The sequence below is a fragment of the Bombus terrestris genome, chromosome 10 (genome assembly GCF_910591885.1).
Source record: "Bombus terrestris chromosome 10, iyBomTerr1.2, whole genome shotgun sequence".
In the NCBI taxonomy this organism is placed as follows: domain Eukaryota; kingdom Metazoa; phylum Arthropoda; class Insecta; order Hymenoptera; family Apidae; genus Bombus; species Bombus terrestris.
This window is the reverse complement of record NC_063278.1, coordinates 16,966,498-16,993,583: the sequence shown is the minus strand read 5'-3', so window position 1 is coordinate 16,993,583 and position 27,086 is coordinate 16,966,498. Positions and strand designations below refer to the sequence as shown.

The 27,086-nt window shown below is 35.1% G+C and overlaps 1 protein-coding gene across 1 annotated transcript in view; it reads left to right on the top strand.

The window, feature by feature from the left end:
- Positions 1-1,373: 1,373 nt before the first annotated feature.
- LOC100648870 (CCR4-NOT transcription complex subunit 6-like) overlaps positions 1,374-27,086 on the top strand; it is a 412,731-nt gene continuing 387,018 nt past the window's right edge. Inside the window, exon 1 of the mRNA XM_012313159.3 lies at positions 1,374-1,392. The gene's annotated coding sequence lies outside the window, so the exon portion shown is untranslated. The remainder of the gene's footprint in view (positions 1,393-27,086) is intronic.

Here is a 27,086-nt window from a genome sequence, read left to right as displayed (position 1 = left end):
ACATCAAAATAATTTAATGGCTACTCGAAATTTAGGTCAAATTAACCTACGCTTGTATCACAGATCGAACTAAGGAGGCTCTACACGTCGAAACATGTTGCGATGCATGGCATCGATACCTCTAGAATTCATGATACATGTTACGATGTATGTACATACATAGATCTGTATCGAAAGCAGCTTGTGTCGAGGCGGGAACCAGGGAACCGAATATAATTTTCTAGGGGAATAAATTTCCTCCCGAAAGCAACCTTTTATAATTTTCTATTCTTTATGGTCGTCGTACCTCTTATTAACCTGTTAAGGACCAACGTTACACGTTATTGACATATTATTCCATCTTATTGAATTTGAAAATGAATTTCAGTCGTAAAAGTCGAGCCTCGCTGACTCGAACCTCAAGGGAGGAGCCAAAATCTCCTTTGAATTTTTAAGGTTTCGATTCAATGAAATTTCCGAGTAAAATTCCGGTTCTCGTGAAAGTTTGATAAAGTCCGATTCACGTAGCTTTTACACGTTATTTCACAGCTTGGTCTTTAACGAGTTAATGATAATAATACTGGAGCTGAAAAATAATTAAACATTTCGAAACACGCGTTTCAACGCTGGCACCACATCGCAAACTGAGGAGAATCGGTAATGCAGAGGTGAGCTGAAACTGTTGCAAATTTCATGAAACCAAAGTGTCGGTGCATCGCAACATGTTTCAACGTATAGAGAGCACTTACTATTGTGTGATTAGAGCATTGCAAAAGAAAGATAGCAACTGTTAATTTTTTAACAACAATGGTCTTAATCCAGCGACGTGTACGATAAAATAGACCGAAGCTAGAGATAAAGAATGAAATAACGATGAAATAAATTCGTACAGATAGGCGTAAATTATGTTTATTTGGATTAGGGGAGAAGGTATGGTCTGCTGAATTTTTTATATCAGCTGATTCGCTGGAAACTTAATTATTGATGGAATGGACTTTTATTAAGAAATAGTATGCCTAGGTAGTGTGTGTTTAGAATTAACGAAGATCAATTGACCGTAGATTTGCAAATTTACTGCTTCTTCATTGCCACCGTGTGCCTCTTAACCGTTTAAACTTCAGAAAATTATTTCTGATTCGTTTCTTACGATCTGAAATTAAAATTTCCATTCTACGAATATTAATTTAGTCTCATGAATCCATGAAATCTTAATTAAATACATAGATAAATAAAGGAGTTACGAAGTAATCTTGACAGAAGTAGCTAAATTTGAAATTTAATGCTATATACTAATATGTACATTTTAACTACGAAGATATTCTTTTACGAAATTGTTAATTACATTCTGTCGTATTTTATTTCAGGTAAGCTGCTGCTTAGTCTGTATCGAATTTGCCACATTACAACTATCAGGTGAGCTGTGTTAATTTTTTAACTCCCATATATAGAATCGATCGATGGACAATGAAATTTCAATTGCAAACGCTCATTACAATTGCACTTGGCAATTTTAATAACCCGGACGATGCTCAATGATGAAAATCTTTTACTTTTTTTTAGAAATACTAATCGTTAGGCTGCGAATAATTATGCGCATTTTTATAAATGTAAATTAAAAAGATATAATTTAACGAAGTGGAATCTAGGTATTTACAAAATTCTATCGCCTACTAAATATTCTACAGAGTACTTTGTTCCCTGTATTTTATTGGGTTGTAACATAAATTCGTTCTGTTTTTACATTTGTTACAATATAATACGTAATACGTATAATTATGGTAGAACCAGAACGAATTTTTTATTACAATCCAATATACAGGGAGGTGCAGATTTTTCGGTCAAATGCCACTACATTGTGACGTCGTATAAACATCATTGGCAGCATTGTTAAAGAGTTATCTAAAAAAAATATAGGAAATCAGAGGTACTGCGGTACAAAGTATCAGAAATATTTACATGCGGCAGTAGTCAGAAGGTAACGTGACACCTCGAACACTCCAACCATAACTTCATTTCAAAATGTTCCTCGCTGCTGTCAATACATGATTGACGGCGGCAATAAATTCTATTTATTACTCTTTGAAATTCTTTAACGATGCCTCCAATGACACATTTTGCTGTCTTGACTCGTAGAACGTACTGGAAATGTTCGGCCAGAAAAGACTGGAACGCCCTGTACATTTTTGCACGTAACGTACTTATTCTATGCACCTTTAAGCGTCCTCACAAATGCATAAAAATCGGCATATTACTTATATAAGAAAGAGCAGCGCACATAGCATGATTCAAGAATAGACATAGATACTGTAATATTTGACATTCCATCGGTATGACTTTATAATTATCCATAATCAACTGATGTCGTTTTACATGGTCTCGGGTTAATGACGGATTAAATGAATACAAGGACGTATAGCATATAATCGACTCTCGTTGATGCCATTAGCGAGTATCTATTGATTATACCGTCCAATGCAACGTTACTTTGTCGTAATTACATTAATCCCATCATCGATCAGTCATTTAATTACTGCGCCGTTTTAATTGGCGCATTCGCTCATTAGACTTCCTACTTGAAGTTGCGCTTGTGCAGACGTGTTTGCCGAGTTTTTTTCTCGAAACCACGCGCATAGCAGTTTAATGTACTGCATTGATTAATTAAACCATTTTAATACGTTCCATCGATGGCTTATTTCCATTATTTGTATCCCTCGTCGTAATCTCTTCATTATCGCGATGAATTTGTTATGTAATAGCAGGTAATACGTGTACATAGATACGTATTAAATTAGTCAGATAAACAATAAGATCAAATAAAGGGAAACAATATTTTCTATTAAAAATGTGGCAGATAATCTGCAATGTTTCCAAATTATCAATATCATCGTAGGTTCCGATCTTTTAGTCGTCAATGGTTTGGCTTCAATCTTAAGGTAATTGGAAAATTTCATGTAGAAATTCGTAGAAAAGCAATTTGCAAAACCATTGAAACCATTGATTGTTATACACAGATTGTATCGTCTTTGTATACATGTCAGTCAAAATTTTCGAGCACGTTAGAAAGAAAAAGGAACAGTGACTTGCTTACGTAAAGAAATTCGTAATATTATTCTTCTGTGATTTAAACTGCAATTAATTCTACCTAAAGTCGAAAGTTATGATTACAATATATTCTTGTTGCCCAGAGAATGCACGAAATAAATTAACTTAAAAAAGACGATGACTTTCTTATGTAGAGAAATATTTTCTTCGTGATATTACTCTTCTATTAGGTTGTCCGAAAAGTTTCTTTCGTTTATGAGGAAATAATAGACGCGCAACGTTTCTTGTTTTATATCACTTTGTCGAATTACGTACGATCCATTTTCTTCCGTTGAGATAAACACCGTGACATTTCACACACTTGGTTTCACGTTTGTACGAAGTTGCACTGTCGTGAAAAACACGTTTGCGAAAGAAAGACACTTCCCGGACAACCTAATATTATATACAACGTAATTAATTCTATTTAAAGACGAAAGTTATAAATGCAACGTATTCTCGTTGGTGGGAAAATGCACAAAAAGCTAGTTCTGTTCGCAAAGCAAAAAGTGCTTGAAAGTTTTGAGCGCAAGCGTACATACAATTATTTCACTATAAATTAACGATTGTTCACATATAATTACGTTCGGTTTATCGATTCTGCAACCGTCATTCTCATTATCAACTTGCCGGGTTGCAGCGTAGGCGTTGGTCAAGTTTCTAAAGGCATTGTAGTTGGCGCAGTTTGCTTTGCAGGTTCTAATAGCGGTCAGAACTGTAGAAGTAGCCTGGTTTGGAACAGCACTAGAGCACTTGCTAATCGTAAGATAATTACGTTCGGTAACCTGGGCCCAAACAGTAATCTGATTCTCAGGGCGGACCTCTTCGGTTAACTGTATCCTTCGCCGTAGCTTTCCGGCTGAATGTGTAGCTACAAAACTCGCGAAATTATGCAGCTTGAACGCGCAATGTGCTTCCCTTTGGCGCGAGTAGTTAACAGTTAAACCTAACCGTGAAAAGTTTTGCGAGCTGAAGCGATTAAAGATCACCTAACTGCATTCCATTTCCAGTCCGGTAACAGTCTTAGCATAAAAGAACAGGAAGAGCAGAAAGAGGATAAATAGTAACGATAAGAGTAACGATGGATGACTCACGCGCAAAGTGGTGAAATTAAATGTCATGGAAAAAGGACTAAATATTACGGCCAACTTGATCCTTTACCGTAACCCTATCGCATAGTACGACGATAAGGAGACTGCGGATTTTTAAGCAAATTTTCGCGAGTATAATTAACAAAATGGAACCTCGCTAGGATATTATTTTACCTCTCAAGTATTATAGAAAATGCTATACTTAGTTTAATTCGTTTTAGAGTTTCGGATCAAAATTGGAGATTGGATTTTCTTCCTTTGAATTACTGTCATTGCTTTCGCTTCTTTAAACGGGAAGATATAATTTCTTCTCTAGGTTTTTCTACATTTTAAAAACTAGTTTTTCGAAATTAGAGGTAAAGATAGACAAAGATTTTAATTCATTCCTATGCTTTACGAAGTAACGTTGTTTAAGGACACACGTAACCATTAAAATGTAACTTTAGCGTAGAAAGTGTCTGCCTGCTCGCTAAATTCACGTTAAATTATTAGTAGACTGGGCAGTTTTATGCATTCGTGTGAAACTAAATTTAAAGCCGCAGAGATGTACAAAATGCACATAATATACAGACGTATAAAAAATCTTTATACAGGTTTCATTCCTTCGATCGTGCGAATAAAAATAATAAAAATGATCTCGGGCGAGATTAAAATCACGAATACGTGGGAAACGATAGAAAGCTCTAACCACGTACAAAATTACAAGTCGTTCTTTTCCGATACTTTTAGGGTAATTGAAGGGGTCGTCGTTGACAGACACTTCGCCGATAAATCTGCGAAAACACTGGGAACTGCGTAATTTCGATACCCAGAGCAATTAATTAACCACCTATAACAATCAACCTGAGGGCTTATAATCAACGTTCCTTCCGTGCTCACCGGCGACCGTATTCGGAGACGACAAGCCACGGCCTTAATTAATTAGTCAATTAATTACACAATTTTACTCGACCGGATCGATCGATCAATCGATTAATTAGTGGCGCGTTGCGCCGTTTCCAGAGATTTTCTTCTTCAAGGATAAAGAAGGACATGCTGCGTGTCTATCCATCCCGACCCGTTAGTCTCGGTCGCCGTGATAGAAAAACGATCGCGCCGAACTGCAGGCAGGTCAGCATCACGAAGGCCAGCTGGCGACTGATAGTATGTAGGTAATTAGTCTAGGTTCCTAGAAGCTAGAGCGGGTCCGGGTGGACGTTGTGGCAACTTGCCCAACTATCTCGTCGTTGGAGCACGTATCCGTCGTTTCTGGCGTTTCTGTCGTTTCAACCGGTCTACGTAATCCCCGTGAGCCATCGTGCAAAGGTCTCGCTTCGTGCGCTGATCTGCCTTGTTATTGCGGTAGCAGGAGCCGATTAACGTCGGCCCCCCGTATACACACGGTATTAGGTATCGCTTTTGTCAAAAGGTTGCGTCACACCGGTAAATGGAATTTACAGTGATTAAACGCACGCGTCCAGGAGAATGCAGAAGCTGTTCTTTGTTGCCGGTGAATGGCATGACGAGAACCAGTTACCAATCAAAGATAGCTAACTGCACTGTACCAACAAAGTGTCGATACCGCGACATAACTTCCACGTTTAATAGGAATTATCGTAACGTGATCCACTTTGTTACTGAAATAAATCCTTTTCTGTTTAAATGAATTTCCTGTTCTATCGTTCAGTTGTCGTTGGCTAATGATTTTGCGATGCTCGGTCTTTTTGCGCGGCATTCTTTTAGGTGCTTCGTATGGGGGATGTTAATTTGCTGTAGAAAACGAGCCCAAGAAGCTTAATGTTCTTCAGGTATTCTATCCCTGTGTTTCCTAGAAACAATTTCGGGGATGTTGGGCGGTTCGCTGAGAACTTTAGGCCTGATTTTTTCCACCACTTTTGAAGTTGATCGATGGATGTCTGTAAATTTTCTGTTATGGTGACGGGCTACATTAATTTCTTTTTCTTCTTTGCCCACGCTTTTTTCCAGTAAGGCCATTCGGTAAATTGGTCTATTGGCGTGGGTTCATTTAGTTTAGCACGTAGACGTTTATCGCGTTAGAAAAACGTCAGCGTGAATTACGTTAGTTCAATTGTGCTGATTGAGCACCGTGGACTTTGTAGAGATTTAATGCCTAGTCATAGAAGAAGGTCGGTCGAGTGTTGCCAACGTGGTCGAATTTGTTTTTCACACTCGACGAAGATATCCAGAAATAAATATAGGATCATCGATGAAATATTCCAGTCACCTTGAGATCTCGTAAAAATATGATCACTAAAATTCTATTTTAGCCTATTTCCAGCTTTACACGTGCTCTCTGAAACCGCGTAACTTTCTCCTGAGAAGCTTTTTTATGCAACGACAAATAATTCAGATTTCTAGGTGAACCCATTTAATTGAACCACGTTCTATAGCGAAACTATGGTTTCTTCCGGTATTTGCGTTGTGAATGTCGTTATATTTCGAGTGCAAATACTCGGAGGATTTTCTGATCGCTCGAGGCGCGAAACGCGGCTCACACTTCGCAGCTGAGTTACGTTGCGGCGAAGAAAGCTTTGTTCAGAGGAACAACAGGCAACTGGCCACGGTGCACGCACTAACTGTTCGTAAAAACGTGTATTTGCGAAACCGAATCGGATTCGATGTTCCGCGAAATGAGAGTGACGCAAGGGACACGGCCGATTCATCGTTTCTTGGCGAAAATCAATACCAACCGGTTTGATATTCATACTTGATCTTTCGAATTTGAAGTTTCAATTTCGCAATCTGAAATTCAATTTGCGAATTGCAGTGCCATCGTGTCGGAAATAGAAGATCATGATCGGATTCGAAGCTTGAAATTCAAGGTTCGTTATCGACGATTCAGAATATAAACGGGCAACTCTAACTCCGTACGTTAGGCCATTCTTTAATAACAATTGCGAAAAGGAAATGGCCTGGACTTGACTGACTTTTATTCGAAAATATCCGTAGAATTCTATTAGATATAATCGTCGTCGATGGATTGTGGATGTTTATGCAAATTCACGATTTTATAGAAACCTAAAGCAAATATTTGTTTTACTCGGTAAATATTGTAACGAATACTGTGCATATTTTTGCATATTATACAGCATTTTCAACATTTCATTATCTTAGTGTTTTCCCTAATTGCAGAAAAATTCAGTCTAATCGTCAATCGAGATAGTAATTCTCATAATGTATAGGCTGATCCACGAATAGAAAACATTTTGTAGATAATTTAGCTTCTTCGTGTAGTAATCAACCAGACAGGATTTCAAGCCTGTATTATATCCTTGTGACTTTGTTATTGTTCTGATAGGGGAAAGATAAAAGTCTTAAATTTTACTATAGATCAAAATATATTAGGTTGTCCGAAAAGTTTCTTTCGTTTCATAAGGTGATAATAGATAAACAATAATTTCTGTTTTATATTATTTCATTGAGCCATTTCGTTATATATCTATTATTATGTTTGTGCATAATTCAATAAACTAATATAAAACAAAAAAGATTGTGCGTCTATTGTTTCCTTATGAAACGAAAGAAACTTTCCGGACAACCTAATACTTCAGCTGTGTATTCAGGCAACGTTAAGACGTGCAGTATAAATATCGAGACAGTGTGGGCAGTGTAGGCAGAACACTTGAACATTTTCATTGAATATCCATAATTCGAAAACTAAACTACGTAGCACGTATTTTCATATGATGCTTTTTACTTGCTTCAATGTGTATATTCGCTTTCTAAAGTGTGGGCGTTTATTTATGAATCATTTTGTACGTAGATTTATTGGGTTGTAACACAGATAAGTTTGCTTAAAAAAAAAAAAAAAATACTGAGTTTAATTAAACTTACTTTTGTTACAATCATTAATTAATATAAATAAATTTTTAGCATAGGCGGCTATGCGATGAAGTATCATAAACCCCAATTTTTTGGAATACTAAATGTATAAATGCCCATAATGTACGCACGTATGTATTCTATTTTGCAATTTAGGTTCTCACCTATTGCAATTTGTTAGCTGCACGTTTTAGCGCTGGATGATTTATACTTTTATTTATTATTTATCTATTATTCTTTGTTACTCGCATTCATCGTTAATAAACATTAAATTGAGCCTTTCTTTTTCATCTGTTTACTTTTTAGCGTTTACTGTCACTGAATTTGTCTTTATATAGATAAATCTTCAGATTTAGCTTTAGTATGTTATTAAAAGTATTTAGAATTGCTTGCAACAGTTTTTTAAAATCATATTTTATCTTTTTAAATATCGATGTGGCCACTTACTTGCACACTAAACAAATTTCAAAATAAAAATTACAAAATTCAACGTGACTTCCAGCTTTGGTCTAGGTTTACTTTATTAAAATTATTTACTTCAGAATAATTAATTAATAATAATAATAACTACTATTAATAATTACTTATTTCAACATAAAAATCACAAAATTCAACGTGAGTTCTAGCTTTGGTTTAGGTTTACTTTATTAAAATTATTTACATCAAAATAATTAATTAATAATAATAATAACTGCTATTAATAATTACTTATTTCAAAATAAAAATTACAAAATTCAACGTGAGTTCCAGCTTTGGTTTAGGTTTACTTTATTAAAATTACTTACTTCAAAATAATCAATTAATAATTACTTATTTCAAAATAAAAATCACAAAATTCAACGTGAGTTCTAGCTTTAGTTTAGGTTTACTTTATTAAAATTACTTACTTCAAAATAATTAATTAATAATTACTTATTTCAAAATAAAAATGACAAAATTCAACGTGTATTCTAGCGTTGGTTTAGGTTTACTTTATTGAAATTACTTACTTCAAAATAATCAATTAATAATTACTTATTTCAAAATAAAAATCACAAAATTCTACGTGAGTTCTAGCTTTAGTTTAGGTTTACTTTATTAAAATTACTTACTTCAAAATAATTAATTAATAATAATAATAACTACTATTAATAATTACTTATTTCAACATAAAAATTACAAAATTTAACGTGAGTTCTAGCTTTGGTTTAGGTTTACTTTATTAAAATTACTTACTTCAAAATAATTAATTAATAATTACTTATTTCAAAATAAAAATGACAAAATTCAACGTGTGTTCTAGCTTTGGTTTAGGTTTACTTTATTGAAATTACTTACTTCAAAATAATCAATTAATAATTACTTATTTCAAAATAAAAATTACAAAATTCAACGTGAGTTCTAGCTTTGGTTTAGGCTTACTTTTAATACGAAATTAAAAGCACTTAGAATTGTTCGCAGCGTCTTCTTCAAATGATATTTTCACCTTCTCAAACAATCCTTTTTCCATATATTCAAGTTTAAACAAAATCGAAATTACGGGCCTAATTCTAAGGCACCGCCGCACAGTTTGCTTATTTTCCAAGTCTCTATGCATGTTGAGAAACCATTAAAATTTAAGAATCGTTTCGTGCAGAATGTAACGAGGTTTATGTCCTGCGAACGGTAATTTAGAAAGTTTGTTCTCCGGCGGCAATAAAATCTGTTTGGCTTTTATTTCGCGAAGCACATTATGCGGGCTACTGTTTACTTTACTGCTGGGATTTCGGCAACAACTTAGCAATACGATTTCCCAGCGTTAACCTACTTGCAACGCTATATTCATCGGACAGCCTCGGGTGTGAAACGCTGCTGCGTTATCTTACGCAATGGAGAACAATGCGGAACAAAAGGGCTTTTTTTGAACTTGGCGAGGATAATAGATCTCATCGCTTGCTTCGTTCTTTTTCTCGACAAACTTCTTGTATGAACATAACAGTTTAATTCTATTCATCTTTGATTAAAACTTGTCTGGTAAATTGAAATTACATCGCGCAAAGTATGATAGGCGAGAGGTCGTCAAAGTTTCTCGTTAAATCTCTCCATTAAAAGCACAATCTGTCAGAGTATTAATATCGATTTCAGCATTCCCTTTTGGCCACTTTTATTATTATTTTCTTTTTTTTTTTTTTTACTTTCTCAAATAAATTTTAATTAAAGTCATGTACAGTGTCCGCGAAACGTTTCATTTCCGCGATGTCAAATATTTGGGGTCGTGAGAAATTGCTACTACGAAATAATACGAATTGAATTATCGTTACTATGAAAATGCTACAATAAACGCGACAGTTTAAGTACACTTTTGAAAATGTACTGTTGCAAATTATATTTGCATCAAGAGGTGGAAAGAAGAACGTAAACTGCAGTGTGTAATTCACATTTCGGGAATAAAAGTTTGCAAACGCAAAGCAATATGAAAAATTGGGCGATGCAGAATAGAAATTGCCAGAAATTATTACCTTTTTATTCGGAAATTTCTGCTTAGTAGCAATATTTGTAAAAGAGGTCAAGAGAGAAATGGAGAGATCAATGATGGTCTCTCGAATGAAAACAATTATTATCGAAAAAAAATTCGATTAACGTGTGTCAGGTTTAATCCTGACGATCAAGATTCTACTATATTGAAGATTACGCACGATAAAACCTCGTTTGTACGAACCTGTCAGACAGCAAGCAGTTGGTGTGATTGAAATTCACTGATTCATCCCATCGCTCAAGATTTTTCGTTCGAGTAATGGAGGTTTAGACAAGTGGAATCAATCGGCAGGAGTTCATTTAATTGCGCGCTAACTACAATTTCGTTCCAATGTACCAAGTTCTACTGTGTTACGTTGGTCATTTAGGAGAGTACTAAAAACAATAAAGGTATGTGAGACACGAGGGGAACAAGAAAAATGAAAAATAACGCTTCCCCGTTCGTTACTTCTGTTCTTGGTAAATCCACCGCAAAAAGCTATACCAATTAAAGAAAGGAAAGCAATTTAATTCTTGAAAGCAAAATAATTGACATGATACTTTAACCATATCCGTTTTGTACTTGATACGACGTTAAATCTATGCCTATGTAAGAAATAAAAGTAGGTTTAATTCGTTTTCGTTAAACGAGCTATGAACACGATGTGAAAAAATGCATGAGAATTAATCATATTCATATTCAGACAGGACACTGTTTGTATTTGTGGCTTGTGTAAGAGGAAATTATTGTACAGTGAATTTTGAACGAAAAATTGCCTCATTTTCACGTCGCGTTAATATTCAATTACGTTCTGCGATGTAGCAGTTCTTAGAAACAGTTCAAACTGCGAAACAGATTTACTTCGTATAATTAGTTCGTGTAATTAACGCCTGGAAGAAATTAACGTCAATATTTTTTAGCGTACCAAGAAGTCTAAAATAAACGAGAAAATATAATGGTTCTGTCGAAGGGCGAGTTGAAATTTATCATAGAGAAAAGTTTGTAAGTTGTCGTGAAACTGCACAATTGTTAGTGTCAAGTATTAATTGTAGCAGATATTATTAGAAGATATAAAGAGGAAGATATTACAAAGCGCGTTAACGCAGGATAGAAAACTCGGGTTTACTCGGAAGACACAAAGAAAGAGACATTTATCTAATCTGCTGACATGTGCTAATTGACACGTGGTTTCATACTGACACGGCATTAACATTTATCTTGGCGATTATCGATAAATGTATCAAAAACCGCGCGTTGTCTTTAACGTAAAATACTAAATACCATAAAGTAAAATAATCCTAAGTAATTCTAAATGCAGTAGAGCCTGCCTTATCCGAACTAACAGAGAGACATTGCGTTTACTTAACCCATTTGCATCATGGTCCTACTTAAGAGGACTGGTCCCTATCACTGCGCGCGGTCGGTCGTAGGTGCAATAAATGACATCCGAATTCTTCATGGAGTTTATCGAAAATTTACCGTTCAAAACGATTGGTAGACGATGTTACTTAGCAAACATCGCACCTTACGTTCTTTATAACAGAGGAAAAAAGAGAAAATTATTTATTTAAAAAGATAAGAAATAAGAAATTAAATCATATTATTTCTCGTGGAATTCTTTAAAATGGTCAATACGATAAACTGATATAGGCGAGATGCTGACGAACGGGTCAAACGTGATCTCTCACATCTGAAGAATACTTAGCGGCTGAAATAAAAAGCAGTCGCAGCGCGCGGATTAATCCGCGCTTGGATGCAAATGGGTTAAATACGTATTAAGATTAATCGATAGTTTCGTTAAATGTTTATGCGTTCCATGTCTTTTTGGTATGTTACATGTTTCTTTCAACGTAAGCAACTCCATAAAGTTACTAAATATTCGTTCATTATAGGACGTATTAGGTCGTCCCATAAGTTCGTGCCGTTTTTCGAGCGGTTATATATATATTAAGATTGTTTACATACCTTTCAGTTTCATGAAAAAATGTAATCCCCCTCTCGTTGTACAACTTCTTCCCATTTTTCATTATTCCGTCTCGATAAAAGTTCTCTTATTTTTCTTTGAAATATGAAATGTATGCACAAAGGTCGGCACGAACTTATGGGATGACCTAATAGAATTATATTGTACATTAATTTCTCAATTTTAATTCAGTTTTGTAAAATCACAGCATCTTCTGCCATTTTTCTCCTTAAACTATCTTCTTCCTGTTACCTCGCACTTTGGAAAATGAATTCTTCGTATACTTGGAACCATCGATGCCCTTTTTCGAGTACCGCAAATGCTTCGTTACCACTTTCGTTTGTCGTTTCCATTTGTATAAAATCGTCGTTATTTTCATCTCGTGACGAAGCCATTTCATTACGTCGGTGTACTTAAGGTTTGTCTACCGAGGAATCTACATGCTTCGGATAATTTTCAATATCGTGTTTTTGTTTTTAATGCCTTTGATTCTGCTGACGTTTCCAACGCCATGTATTAGGTCATCCCATAAGTTCGTACCGTTTTTCGAGCGGTTATATATGTTAAGATTGTTTACATACCTTTCAGTTTCATGAAAAAATGTAATCCCCCTCTCCTTGTACGACTTCTTCCCATTTTTCATTATTCCGTCTCGATAAAAGTTCTCTTGTTAATCTTTAAAATATGAAATGTATACACAAAGATCGGCACGATCTTACAGGATGACCTAATACTTCTGCTTCTGATTCTGTAGCTGCGCCGCCTTCGCCTTTTTTAATTGCATCGTATTTTCGTATCTGTTCTGATTCTTAGAATTCAGATTAAATTCATAGAATAACAATTCACTGAATCGATCAAAGGATAGCATAGGTTCTATATGATCGCTAATAAAAAATTCATAAATTTGGATAATACAGCGTTCTGATGTTAGGCTATTCGAGTAACGAGTGGTGGAAAAAGGCTCTATTGTGCTGATATTTGGCTGCATATTTCTTGCGACAGTTGTCGATGCCGGCTGCAGACGCCGAAAGCAGTCATCCTACAAACGTAAACTCGCTCGGCACCTATCTCTCATTCGCTCGCTGTTTTTATCTCGTTTAACAGTATTTTCTGTGTAGAGTAGAGCGCTCTGCGATCATGTATAAGGCAGATGCACATGCTCTGGTTCGAGTTCTGTGTAATCGAGCACAGCCATCCACTGAACCTGGCACGTAGCACACCTATGTACAAAGTAGCACGTGCGAGAGTCCCGATTTGGTGAAAAGCACTTGAACGCCTTTTGTTGCGAGCCGACAGCAGTCTGTAGCATCGTGGCCGCGATCATCGATAAGCGTGACACGAGGAAATTCATTTCCATCGGAATTATTCTCAAGTAATCGCCGATTGTCTTCGGTTTAGACTCGTAATCAAACAACTGATTTACAGTGATAAAACAATTCCAAGGTATGCTCGTTCGCAAAAATATTGCGACATATGGACATTTTTTCGTTTGCGTTACATCAAACATTTTGAAAGAAGCATGTTAGAAAATGAACGTTTCTGGACCTGCTTGGGGAAGAAGAATCCTTGCGGGTTCGAGAGCATCTCTCGAGGAAGAGAAGATGTTAGCATTCACCCGAGATGCGACGAGAAAGTTCTTTTTGTTTTTTATTTACTTTTTTTTTACTATCAATTCTCGCATTGAGAATTATAAGTAGTTTTCTCTGATGTGGCGCAGTGACATGGCTAATTATTTATAATAAGCTAATGCTTATTATAGATAAGTATAATTTATAAATAATTATTATAAATATCACTTAATCGAAATATTTAGTTAAATCTTGTGCTTAGGTCTAACGGGTTGTGTCTTTTTAGCCCGCGGATCTGGTCCGACCTGTTGAGTAATTTAGCAATTAGGGGGTTTCGATGTTGGATGACTCTTTTGCTATATCTATTGCTATATTTTGATATTTCTTCTTTGGCTGTGGGGAAAGCGACGAGAAAGTTGAAAATCATTTTCTTCAAATTCTGACCCACATACAGAATTTAATTATTCACCTTCATCGACGTAATAATTCTTCAGAAATTCTGCTGATAAGTCGATGGAAGCTTGAAATCCAGCAAATCTGAAGTACCGCCAGATTGTTGCTACGTGAGAACAATAGCTAACAATATTCTCGCCGAGTTTCATTAGGGCTATGTATATACGATGAGACACAACTGTCGTGATTGTATTGGCGAAATTTGAAACCAATCGGAAAATGTATGTAGAAATTGCAAGATATTTATTGTGAACATATATATGTAATAAAAAATTGCTATACAACGTGAATAGCTAGCCATCTTGAGCTTATAATAAACGTTTAAATACGACTCTATCAAATATTCAGCTTTAGAACTGTAGCCAGTAACTCACTGCTCAAGTACTCTTTTGTCATCTCTGCAAAATGTGTACATCATTGCTAGTACTAAATGTCTTGTAATGAGGTAAGAATAACTTAGGGTGAGTAGCATAGATTGAGTCACGTTTATCTCAAAGGAGTCTAACAAGTACTATTGCTTCTGCATAAAATTTATTTAACCACAGCTAGTTGAATTTCATAATAGCGTTAGTGGAATTTGAAAATGTTTTCAAAATCAGAGTATTCGTCCAATTTTCAACAGACTTTCTTGTATTTCAGATCCGGTTGATGAAATCCAGAATTCGTATACATAAGAACTATATTGTTGATTCACAGAGTGTTGTACTACTTCAAAAAGAATGATTCCTTTGATCCCTGTTTTCTCTCGAACCGGTTGCCGAACTGATTTGAAAATCTAATGTCCCTGTTATCTTTCCCAGAAGAATTGCGATTGCAGACGGAGTCTTAGATATGTCGCTTTCCGCTTCCATATTATTACCAACTGACATTAGCAAGTTTCGCTACGTGGAATAAATAAATATGCGAGTATTTGCTTTTATCTATGGCATACAGTGACGGACAGGAGAAAGTTGAAAATCGATACGTGCGTAGAGATAAAAGAGAAAAATTGTTCGTGGGTAAAAAATGAATGCAAGTAAAATTTGTGTTAAACATTTCGTCCGTACTAAATATTAGTCCATTATAGGACGTAGAATTATATCGTATATTAATTTCTCAATTTTAATTCAGTTTTGTAAAATCACAGCATCTTTTGCCATTTTTCTCTTTAAACTATCTTTTTCCTGTTACTTCGCACTTTGGAAAATGAAGTCGCCAACTGCTATATTTTCCAAACATAGTTTACGGACGTGCATATGTGTAAAAAGAGAAGAAGGACGATTTCTAAAGTTGTTACGTTGTATGCTATCGATTTTGTAATTTAATATATATTAATGTGGTGCGCAATGATGCAGATGTATTAATAATGATTGCGTTATTTATGTACCTATATTACCATTCAAAAATAGGTGTGTGCCAATTTCTGGTAGAATATAATTTAGTTACAAAGTTACACTGAACTAAACATCTGCGAAACTCTACTGGATATATCCTAATAACCTTAAATGCAATATTAAAATTTTCTGTGAAATAGAAAATAGAATGTAGAAAATGGAAAGTTGGAAATATAGAAAGTTGTAGATTTTCTAGAGAAAGATACTGATTCCTACAACCATCGTTATAGATACGCTCTATTCCACTGATGATCTCAAAAACTGAATGTCACCTGAAACACACAGTGAAAAGGGAGAAAGAAGAAAAGACCAAAATTCATTGTTTTAATGAAGGGAAAAATGTCCTGTAAGTTCTATATTTAAAGCAACAAGACAGAGATGGTAATAAAGACACTTGGTAATTACAAAGCCCAGCCTAGCTGTTAAATGCAATATTAAAAGCATATAGATTTTCTGTGAAATAGAAAATAGGAAATATAGAAAGCTGTAGATTTTCTAGAGAAAGATACTGATTCCTACAACCATCGTTATAGATACTCTCTATCCCACTGATGATTCTCACCATGGCCCTCTAATAATCTCAAAAGCTGAATGTGACCTGAAACACACAGTGAAGAGAGAGAAAGAAGAAAAGACAAAAATTCATTGTTTTAATGAAGGGAAAAATGTCCTGTAAGTTCTATATTTAAAGCAACAAGAAAGAGATGGTAATAAAGACAGTTGATAATTTCAAAGTCTACCCCAGCTATTAAATGCAATATTAAAAGCATATAGATTTTCTGTGAAATAGAAGATGGGAAATATAGAAAGCTGTAGATTTTCTAGAGAAAGATACTGATTCCTACAGCCATCGTTATAGACACTCTCTATCCCACTGATGATTCTCACCATGGCCCTCTAATAATCTCAAAAGCTGAATGTGACCTGAAACACACAGTGAAGAGAGAGAAAGAAGAAAAGACAAAAATTCATTGTTTTAATGAAGGGAAAAATGTCTTGTAAATTCTATATTTAGAGGAAGATGAAAGAGATGGTAATAAAGACACTTGGTAATTTCAAAGTCTAGCCTAGCTATTGCTACCAACTCTTTAGCAGAAGTAGTAGGTAATGATTAAGAGCGACGCAATTAGAAGCATGTATAATTATTCCAACCGAGCCACTCGCCGGAGCGTAAGAGATAATTAAGACGTCGGTGTTCTGATAGATTCCATCGCACACGTGAGAGTGTCTACGGAGTTACTAAAGAGTGCTCAATGCACACTGATTATATATACGGGCACGAAGGAAGAGCGTAATCGTTGATTCTTTGCTACGGAGGAAGTAGTCGCTTGTCCGGACTGTGGACAACGTGGCACCCATGTGTCCTTACGCGTCGCGATCTTTCCAACCAGACAATGAACCTACTCTTCATTCTGTCGATCCACGTGCCCACTACAACAGGTAAATACACTGCAGAGCGACCAGGCCCATTATCCTCTTCCTAGTCTCGCCGTAGCTTCAATTCCTGCGGCTTATCGAGAGAAGAAAATGCTGGCAAGAGAAGATTCAGAAAAGTAAGAGGAAGGCGAGTGTGTGTGTGTGTGTGTGTGTGTGCATGAGAGAGAGAGAGAGGGAAAGAGAAAGAGAGAGAATTGCATAAAGGGAAGAACGATGATCCGTTTCCAATAGATATTATGCCATCGCGTCTAGCCTTCTTCTTTCTATCTTTCTCGTTCTATTTTTTCATCTTCCCCTTGCACTCTGATCATCGATATTTTCCGCTAACAATGCCGACAATGACTCGCATCATGGAACGTGGCGTCGCTCGTCGTTTTCTTTTCATTGTCGAAAAGGATCCTTTGAAAGGAAAGCAGCCGCGCTTGAGCTACAATAGGGTTGTTGACCTTTCGTCTTTATTCCTGACCGTTACCCGAACGATCACATTTTAACTTCGATGATTCGTATCGTGAATTTCATCATCGTTGTCCGTGTCTCTGCTCATTTTCATCATTTTATTTTAATTCCTCAAATGCGAGAAAACAACTGAATTCGGGTGACGAGTCAGGGTCTATAGCATATATATATGCAGTAAGTTGCGATTCTGCAGCCCCAGTTTTAGCACACGTAGGTGGCAGGCGTTCGTCAGAAAGTGATGTAATGTCGAATACGAGAAGCAGAGTTAGGTATTTCATATTTGTGCAACAGGGTGACTTAAAAACTGCCGTTTCCCAAAATGTGCTAAATGTGCTTTAGACTGAGCAGACTCGTTCGAGGTTTCTATTCAATCGCTCGAACGATAATGCAATCAGTTTGATGAGAATACAATTCGTTCGACGATTCATTATACCTGCAACTACTGCAAAAATTAAGAAATCGATTAGTTGACCTCAATTGTCAATATCCAATGATATGTATCATCGGTCGGTGATCAAGAATTTGTCGCAAAAATAAGATTACACTAAAATTAATATTTCTTTGCTTCAAGTTGTTGGAAGTCATTGATGTGAAGTTATTAGGAAAATATATATGGAAATTAATATTGATATCGGTTTTAAGTTATTATAAAGCTCGATATGATCTTGATTTCAAAGTATTAGAAAAACATGTGGGAAAATTAATATTCATATTGATTTCAAGTTAGAAAAGATTTAGTAGGCCATAGTTAAGCTTACTAACTTTTAGAAATCTTTTTCGAAGAAGATCTTAACTTGAAATGTGTTTGAAACGTTCTTCTCGATTATAGCATTTTTCTGGTCGAGAGAACAAATACGTAAATCAAATTGCAGCCAAAATTTCCTTTGAAAATTATTCTCTATGTATCCCATCGAGATCCAATTTGTAAGAGATTTCGGTCGAGTAAAAATCAATGTACGTTGCATAGTTTAAAAAGTGATGCGAAAATACAGATATTCGATGTGAAAACATTTAGAATTTTGTTATCTTATGTTAAATGGAATATTGATTAGGAAATGTGTATGTAGTTTCAGTATATTTATCTCTGTATGAATATTTCTCTATAATTAAAAAGTTAGACTAAAATTTGTACGTTAATGTTCGCCAGTCGTCTGCAGACGTATTAATTGAACTAATTAGTCCGAGCAAATGTAATTTCTATGTTTCCATTAATTGCGTAATTTGGATACTTTGAATTTTTCAAACACTTTATACTTCGAAATGACATTATTATACACGTGCGAGATATTTTTGACGTGGAGCGTTAAATTGAGAAAACAGAATTTGAAAAATGTTACTTTTATCAGATTTTTTAATATTAATTTAAAAGCTACATCTGAAATTTATTAGATATTTTTTTCCACCAAAACGTTTTCAGATTGTTACCGAAAATTTGTTGTTTTAAATGCCTGTGCAGTGGATACAAAAAGTATTTGCACACAATTATTTTTATTACAGCACTTGAATATTAATTTAGTTAGGTCTAATCACATACATTAAATTTCATATCATTTCACAATTTTATATATCCACAAGAATTTACTGCTGCAAGAAATGGTCTATTCGAATATCTGAAAAGAATGAGTTTCAGATATGTGTGAAAACCAAGATATGGACAAAAGTTTTTAACATAATGTCGTATGTCGAGATACGTGTATAAGAGAACTTTCGTACATTATAATACGACCTTTTCGAATAGCAACCGATACTCAAGCGTAACAATGGACGATGAAGATCTATCGTGAGAGCCATTATGAAGTTCTTACCATGCCATTCTCTATTTCTGTTCGCTATGAATACATCTTATAGAGCCTGGCAAAAATCGAATCTCATTGAACACTGGTAAAAAAAGGTCCTATTGTGAAACGTTACGAATTCATGGCCAAGAAGAATAGCTTGACACATATCGTGAAAGCAATTTTTTGTCGACTAACGAGTCGAATATAACGGCTTTATTTTCTCGAAAAAAAAGTTGCCAACGTGTATTCGTATAAGGGAAAATCTTCATCGAAATGTTGCACTAGAACGTACAGTGGCTGACGAAAGTATTCTCATGTTTGCTACAAAATGGTTCCGCGAATGTATAAGAAACCTTTTCAAATTGTGCCAGCATTGTAATGTGGAGACACATCGCGATTATTAGACAGCGGATTTTTATGCATTTTTATGTTTTCATGGACGTCACAGAGGAGATGAAATTTAAATGGAGATTTGTTTCATCCACCAGATATTACGATAAACATTCCATTTTGAATGTTTTACACATCGTTACATATTATATGCATTGTGTACATTTCTGTACCTTTAATTTTCTCGTAAATACATAAAAATCCGGCGACTAGTGATTATGTAATTAAAGCCATATCGTAAAATTTAAAACCAGTGCGAAAATATATATACATACATAGAAGTCACCAGACATTTATTGCAAACGTACACCTGGTGAAAAATTAGTATAACATGCATACTAGTCTAAAATGTACCATATTAATGTTAAAGATGTAGTGCAGCATTGTATGAAAAATCTTCTCAGGACAAAGTTAAACTATTAGATACCGGGAAAAAGTTCGTATGGATTTTCAGAAGAAAATTCAAATATTCTGCTCTTTCGTGGAACGTAATTTTATTCATCGAAGAAATCGCCATTTAATTCTGCAACTGAACACCTGTTTCGCGGCTTCTCATCTGCATACATGACTTAGGCCACTGTCGTAATCACCACCACGTATGACGTGAAACTGTGTTAGGAATCTCATATCGAAGAATGGAGAAGTACGAAGAAGCACAATAGAATCGAAGCAAGTAGAAAATATGTAATTCGATTAACTTCTGGATGAATATAAACTGCCATGCGTGTCTATGTGTGAACGTAAGGAGCGAGGCCAACGTGTTTAGTTTGTCCAGAAAGTTTCTTTCTCTCGCTCATATGTTGACATATTAAAACTTCCCTCCTAAGGGAACACATGACGTCACATTACCCCCTCTGCCGCTCCACTTTCCTCATCGTGTCTGTAGATCGCTGTAGACAAATGTTGGTGGGGACGGACAAATAACCTCGCCGTTGGCGATGAGACGCAAGTGGGGGAAATCACGTGACGTGACGCAAGAGAGATGGGGACAGAGTGGCAGTGGGAGAACGCGAGTGAATTTCTGCTTGCAGCGCTAGCTGACGTGCACTCTCTCACGCTTTGGCGCGCTATGCTTTTGCCAACGATTGTACTCGGAGAAATACCTTAACAGTGTGCATCGCCTCTGGCGCGAAGAAGCGCGCGCGCGCGTACCTTTCCTATTATGCAAACCCGTTCTACACGTGTCACTGGTATCGCATCACACGTCATTACCCTTCTTGCCCCTTTCGTGCACCCTTCCGTGCCCCTTTTATACGGCTCGTTATCTACGGTTCGACAAACTTGAAATCGCTGCACCTGCAACGTTAATGGTTTTAACATTGCTGGTAAAACGTTGGACGCGCGTTGCTGCAAATGATGCGCCGAATATTAACGGGCGAACGTGTACACGAGCTACCCTCTGCTGGCTTTTCTTCTCTTCTCTCTGGCTGTCTGCCCTCGTCTGGTTTCGCCTCGTCTCTTGCACCGTGAACGAACAAAATTGACGAAACGCTTTCAGAGATACCGGCGCCTTTGATTCATGGCTATTCGCCACATAATACTATGTGGGCTATGTAGAGACAGGATATGATGTATGGATGGGACACGGGGCGATGGGGCGGAGCGGTGAGAATGTAGTAATGGTTTTTGGTGTGTGTATATGAAAACATGACGTTGACGAAACGCTTCATCGAGGGTGCGTTGGTTTTCGGTGTATCGCTTTTGTTGACGCGAATCCCTGCCACGGATACGCGCGTTATTTCCCTGGGAATGACGTGAACTTTCACGAACAAATTGAATTGTTTCTGGGAAATTGTCCTTTTTTTTTTCTCTCGATTCGTCCCGCGTGGATTTCGACCGGGACACATCGAAGCTCGTTGATAGCCTGCATGTCGAATATCTATCGAAAGTTAGACACGCGTTGCGCTTTGAGTACTACTTCACAATAGTGTTCGACGATGGTAATACTGTATCGATGGTTGTTTGAAAGTTTTTAGTTCAGTGTTTGATAGATGAACAGACAGATAAAATGTTGTTACACGTAAAATTATATTTAGTAATTTGGGAACAGGAAGGAGTTGCAAATATGTATATAAAAGTATGAATAAAATAAAGCAGTAACAAATATGGAGAAAAAAAGATGATTGATTAATATGAAACTTGTATTTTTTGTAGAACAGTATCGATAATTTTCGACAATTTTCTCGCCTACTAAAAATAAATTAAATAAGCTCCATGTTAAAATCATTAAATGTTGAAATAAGATAATAATACATTGCAATTTAGTTTATTCTTTACGTACAAAAGAAAAGTACATATGTATTAGTTCAAATAATAAGTTCATATTAAAGTTGAAGCAGCGTTATTACTTTTACATAAAATTTATCTAATTAACAATGAGTGTATTCTTCTATTACTTCTATTACAAAAGAAGCTATCAAGAAGTACATATGTATTAATTCAAATAATAATTTCATATTAAAGTTAAAGCAGCGTTATTATTTTTATATAAAATTTATGTAATTAACGATGAGTGTACTTTTCTATTATGTGATCAATTGCAGACGTTTTCAATAATTCGTTTACTTCAGAGGTTTAAAATTTCATTGAAAAATCCTTGTGTGTTCTTACATTCTGCAATAAAATGTCGCAACTTCGAAGGCCATAGATTCGAATTTCGATAGCTTAGTCCTCTCTTTCTCAAATATTTTTCATTCTCCTGCATCTATAGTTTCCAAATGACGATAAAAGACAGAGAGACGCATAATTTACAGAAACACGTAACAAATAAGAAAAAGAGCAGCTGAAACTCTTCGTTTAATCTGTTCGGCACACATACGAATAGCGTGGAGACGAGTGCAACTGCGTTGAAGGTGTTCTATATTTCTAGTAAATCTGACTTCGAGAAAAGCTGAAATTATTGTGAAGTTCAGCGAGATAGCGAATCGTGCTTAGTCCTCGCTATGTAAATCATTTTTCTGCATATAGTAGGTTTTGAAATATTCGGAAAAATATGCTTTTAATCCTAAGCTTGAAGATATGTTTACATCCCTCGAACGTGTCCAACTGCAGGCGAAATTAATACGTTCTGTATATTTTTCTACAGATTTGTTTCGTACATTAATTTTATATTTTTTCAAAATCACTGGTTTTAATTAAGGCTTTCATTTTTCGTAATTCCGTGCACGTACTCTTTCCTTTTTAATTAAAAAAAAAAAAAAAAAATACAGGCTATTCGAGTTATTAAACATTACTAAAACGTGCTTAATGTAGCAAGCGATACTAATGCACGAAATATTCTTTCGTGTATTGTATACTTTGCATAATCGCATTGTATAAAGTTTGAATTATATTATGCATCAAACTAGTATAATTTTTAAACTTTCGTTGAACTTTGTACCTCAGCAGCCGATTATTGGACCGCGGGTTTTCATGTATTTATACAAAATATCTAAGAATAATTATTTTAACATCCATATGAAAAATTATATAAAATTGCCAAAGTAAAGTAATTGTTATAATATTTTGTAGGTGGGACTGGTCTCTGGTTGCATTTCATTTCTTTGAATATATTGAGAAAAGAATGAATGTGAATCTGAATTTTTTAATTTAAAAAATATGTATATCTCAAAATAAAAACAAAAAAGGTAGCATAACCAAAATGCATCTCGTAAACTGGATAACTGAAGATTAAATCGTACGTGAGTAAAAATTGTATATGTATAACGCATATAATGTATGTTCTTAAAAGGAGAAAAAATGAAAAGAACATTGAGAAGAATTAGGTTGATATGTCATTGCATGGTGGGATCAATACGACTACATTTGCATCAGTGAGCTCATTGGACATCTATAGAAAGCGATCAGTTCAGTGGAGCAATACTTAAGATTTAAGAGCCACTCGTGAAACAAATCTTGCTTGCCGATTTCCTCGCTTTCCCTCATATACTGTCGCCGTAATTAAGTTTGTACGTTATCGATATTTTCGTGGAACTTTTAATCCGGCAAATTGATGTTTCATTCGTCTCGGTAATAAAAGACATTCGCATTTTTATCCACGGCACAATTTAACCGACTAAACGCAAGTGCTTCCATTAAAAAATCGCGTTTCCGCATTTGGCATTATCCTCGACCCATTTTTTGTCGAAACAAAGCAGAAATTCGCGATACGTAGAACGTAGAATTGGCAGAAGGAGAACATTCGTACAATATTTATTTACTTTTATTAAATTCCATTTCGACGGTATTTATCGCTCGTTTATGTTTTCCTACGACATTATTTATTTTTATTGAATTTTATTTTTGACTTAATTGGTAAAACTATTTTAAATGTACAAACTGGAAACGTCACGGTAATTCTATTTCTGCACTGTACGAACCTCCTGTGCGTATACAGTACATAGCGTATGGAATTTCAAAACTATCAAACTGTCAGAGCAAGTCTGGTGTATCTCGAGGGAAGAAATACGATTTCGTCAATCTCGTATATGTCGGTATTTACTGTACGTGCTGTCAGTCACGAAAATCTACGTACACCTATCGAATTCTGTGTATGTATCCGATTTACCGAAGAAACTAAAAATGCATTTCATCAGGAAATTATTTATACTTAGCTGTCAACCCAATCGTCCAGCTTCACGGATTAATACTAACATTACCAGGCCTGGTCAAACGACCGGTTTTGTAAATTCAAAATTTAATTTGAAATTGTGCATTCATAGTTATTTCTTTTGTTGATATAACTTTATGTATTTTTCTTATATCATCTGATTAATCAATTTCTTAATTTCTGTTAATATAAAAATTTACATAAAGTTAGATGAACGAAAGAAATAACGACGAATGTACGAACGTTGAGAGGCATATTCCCTTGGTGATATGATCCACAGATCTTACTGCATATGCCTTTAAATTACCAGTGTTGTATCGCAATAATTCATTGAGATGCGAAAAAGTTGAAATGGAAATTTCTCGAGAACGTTGTTTATCGATTTAACAATCGACGTCAAGATGATAGGACATTATTGACACAAGATATTAACACTAGTACCACCGATAGTTAACACGAAGTTATTTCTACCAAAACCAATCAAAATGACTGGTCTTTAAAAAATACTAATAGAATAATAATAATAGAATATTAAAAAAAAATAATAATAGAATATTTTTATATTTATTGACTTTCTTACAGAAGCAATTCCATTTTATGTAGTACAGTTTTGCTATTATTAATCCATGATCCCTAAAAGAGGGTTGACACATTTACAAAATTGTAGAACCAGTCATTTTGATTGGTGTGGTATTTCTAGCGTTAGCATCTAGCGATCGATCCGGAATTTTCCTGGTAACTGGTATCATCATATCGAATGATACGCAGTAAAAATTTTAAAAGCGTGTGGCAAGTTGTACAAAACGAGGAAACTGGTTAATTGGGGTTCAATAAACAGATTGCAGCACCCTTTTACACTTTGACAAGTACCGGTCATTTTGACTGGTATTGGTATAAGTAGCCTTGATATAAAATTATTTTCAGTTTGAATACATGAAAAACAAAATAAAATTCATTATGTTATTCTTTTAGTTATCGTTGCGAAAATCATTACATCATTGCGGAAAAAGATATAACACGAAGTAGGAATTTTAAAATAAAATTGTAAAACCAGTCAATTTGACTGGTGTAGTAGTTCTAGTGTTATATATAATATCCATATATGTATCTGCAAGATATTATAATATGATATCGAACGTACTGTTATTCGGATTTTACTCAAATATAGCAGGGGTATGTAATTTTTCTAATATTGTATTTTATACGCATATTTTATTTGTTTTTAATAGCCCCTTATAAGCCTTCCGGTTTTGGATGGCTTCCAGTTATATCTCCATTTACGATATCTCATCTTATCTCATCTGATATACTATTCTCATCACTTCCTTATAATCTCACTGAATTCGAATTAAAGTCAAAGGTAAACTTAATATAGTCGTCAAATTTGAACTCATCTCGAACTTAAACGTATTAATCATAATCATTAAATTCAATAAAATTCATATTTTGGGGGATATAATTAAAGATTGGGAGAAATAGAACCTTGGCAGAAAATTGTTTGACCTACCAAATATTATAAAAAGCACGATACTTTGTACATTTCCTACATTTCTTCGTATTATGTACATTTGGTACAAACTAACGCTTTCAAATTTCCCATAAGTGCGTAAAAATCCGCAACTATAATAATCCCGTATTAGATTGTCCATAAGTTTCTTTCATTTCATAAGTGACATAATAGATGCACAACATTTTTTATTTTATATTATTTTATGGATCTATGTATGATCCATTTTGCAGTAATAGAATAAAATGGATCAAACGTAATTCAATAAAATAACAGAAAACAAAAAATGTTGTACATCTACTACTTCCTTAGAAAACGAAAAGAACTTTTGGGACAACCTAATACATAAACACAAACGTATCTTAAACGTAGCCTGTATATTTTTATTCTTCCTGTTTCTTAATAAAGGCACGAGTCAATAAAAATTATGTTATATTTAAAAAATTTTCGTCTCGATCTGTCAAAGAGATTTGTGAAGCTAACGTTTTTGCTATAATATCTTATATTTAAGGGGCGCGTATAAACTTTTATGTCTAACTGTATATCTTCGTGTACCGCAAAGGAAAGCAAGAGTTTCAGCGATGAATATTCCAACTTTGGTATCACCGGCTGTATCGTGTTTTGCAACGTGAAAAAGTGTCCATACTAGTGCATTCTCGTATCTTTAACGATCTCCCTATTTGTGAGAGCGAAGTCAGTGAAGTTTCCAAGCACCAAGAAGATGTAAAAGTAAGAAAGAAGAAACACGAATGGTAGAAAGGGAAGTTTTGACTTCGCTACTATGCAGTGTCGCGTTTCATAACGAGACACATCCGGCTGCAAGTCTACAAAGAGTCTTGAATCGTACAAATCATCGCTGGATAAAACGTGTGGATGGAACAAACTGCGTTACAAATTACAGTATGCACTTTCCGCGCAGATGATCGCAGAACAACATCATAATCGTTTAGTCAGGAAATAGTAACTTTCTTGCATGACATTCCACACGACGATGAAGATGGTTATACTGATTGCGAAACCGAGTGAGGCGAAAGGGCAACGAGATTCGAATTTTTACTCTTTTCGATAAATCTTTATGAAACTACAACATTTTTCAGAATTTAAATGACTTTTGCTGAAATACTATC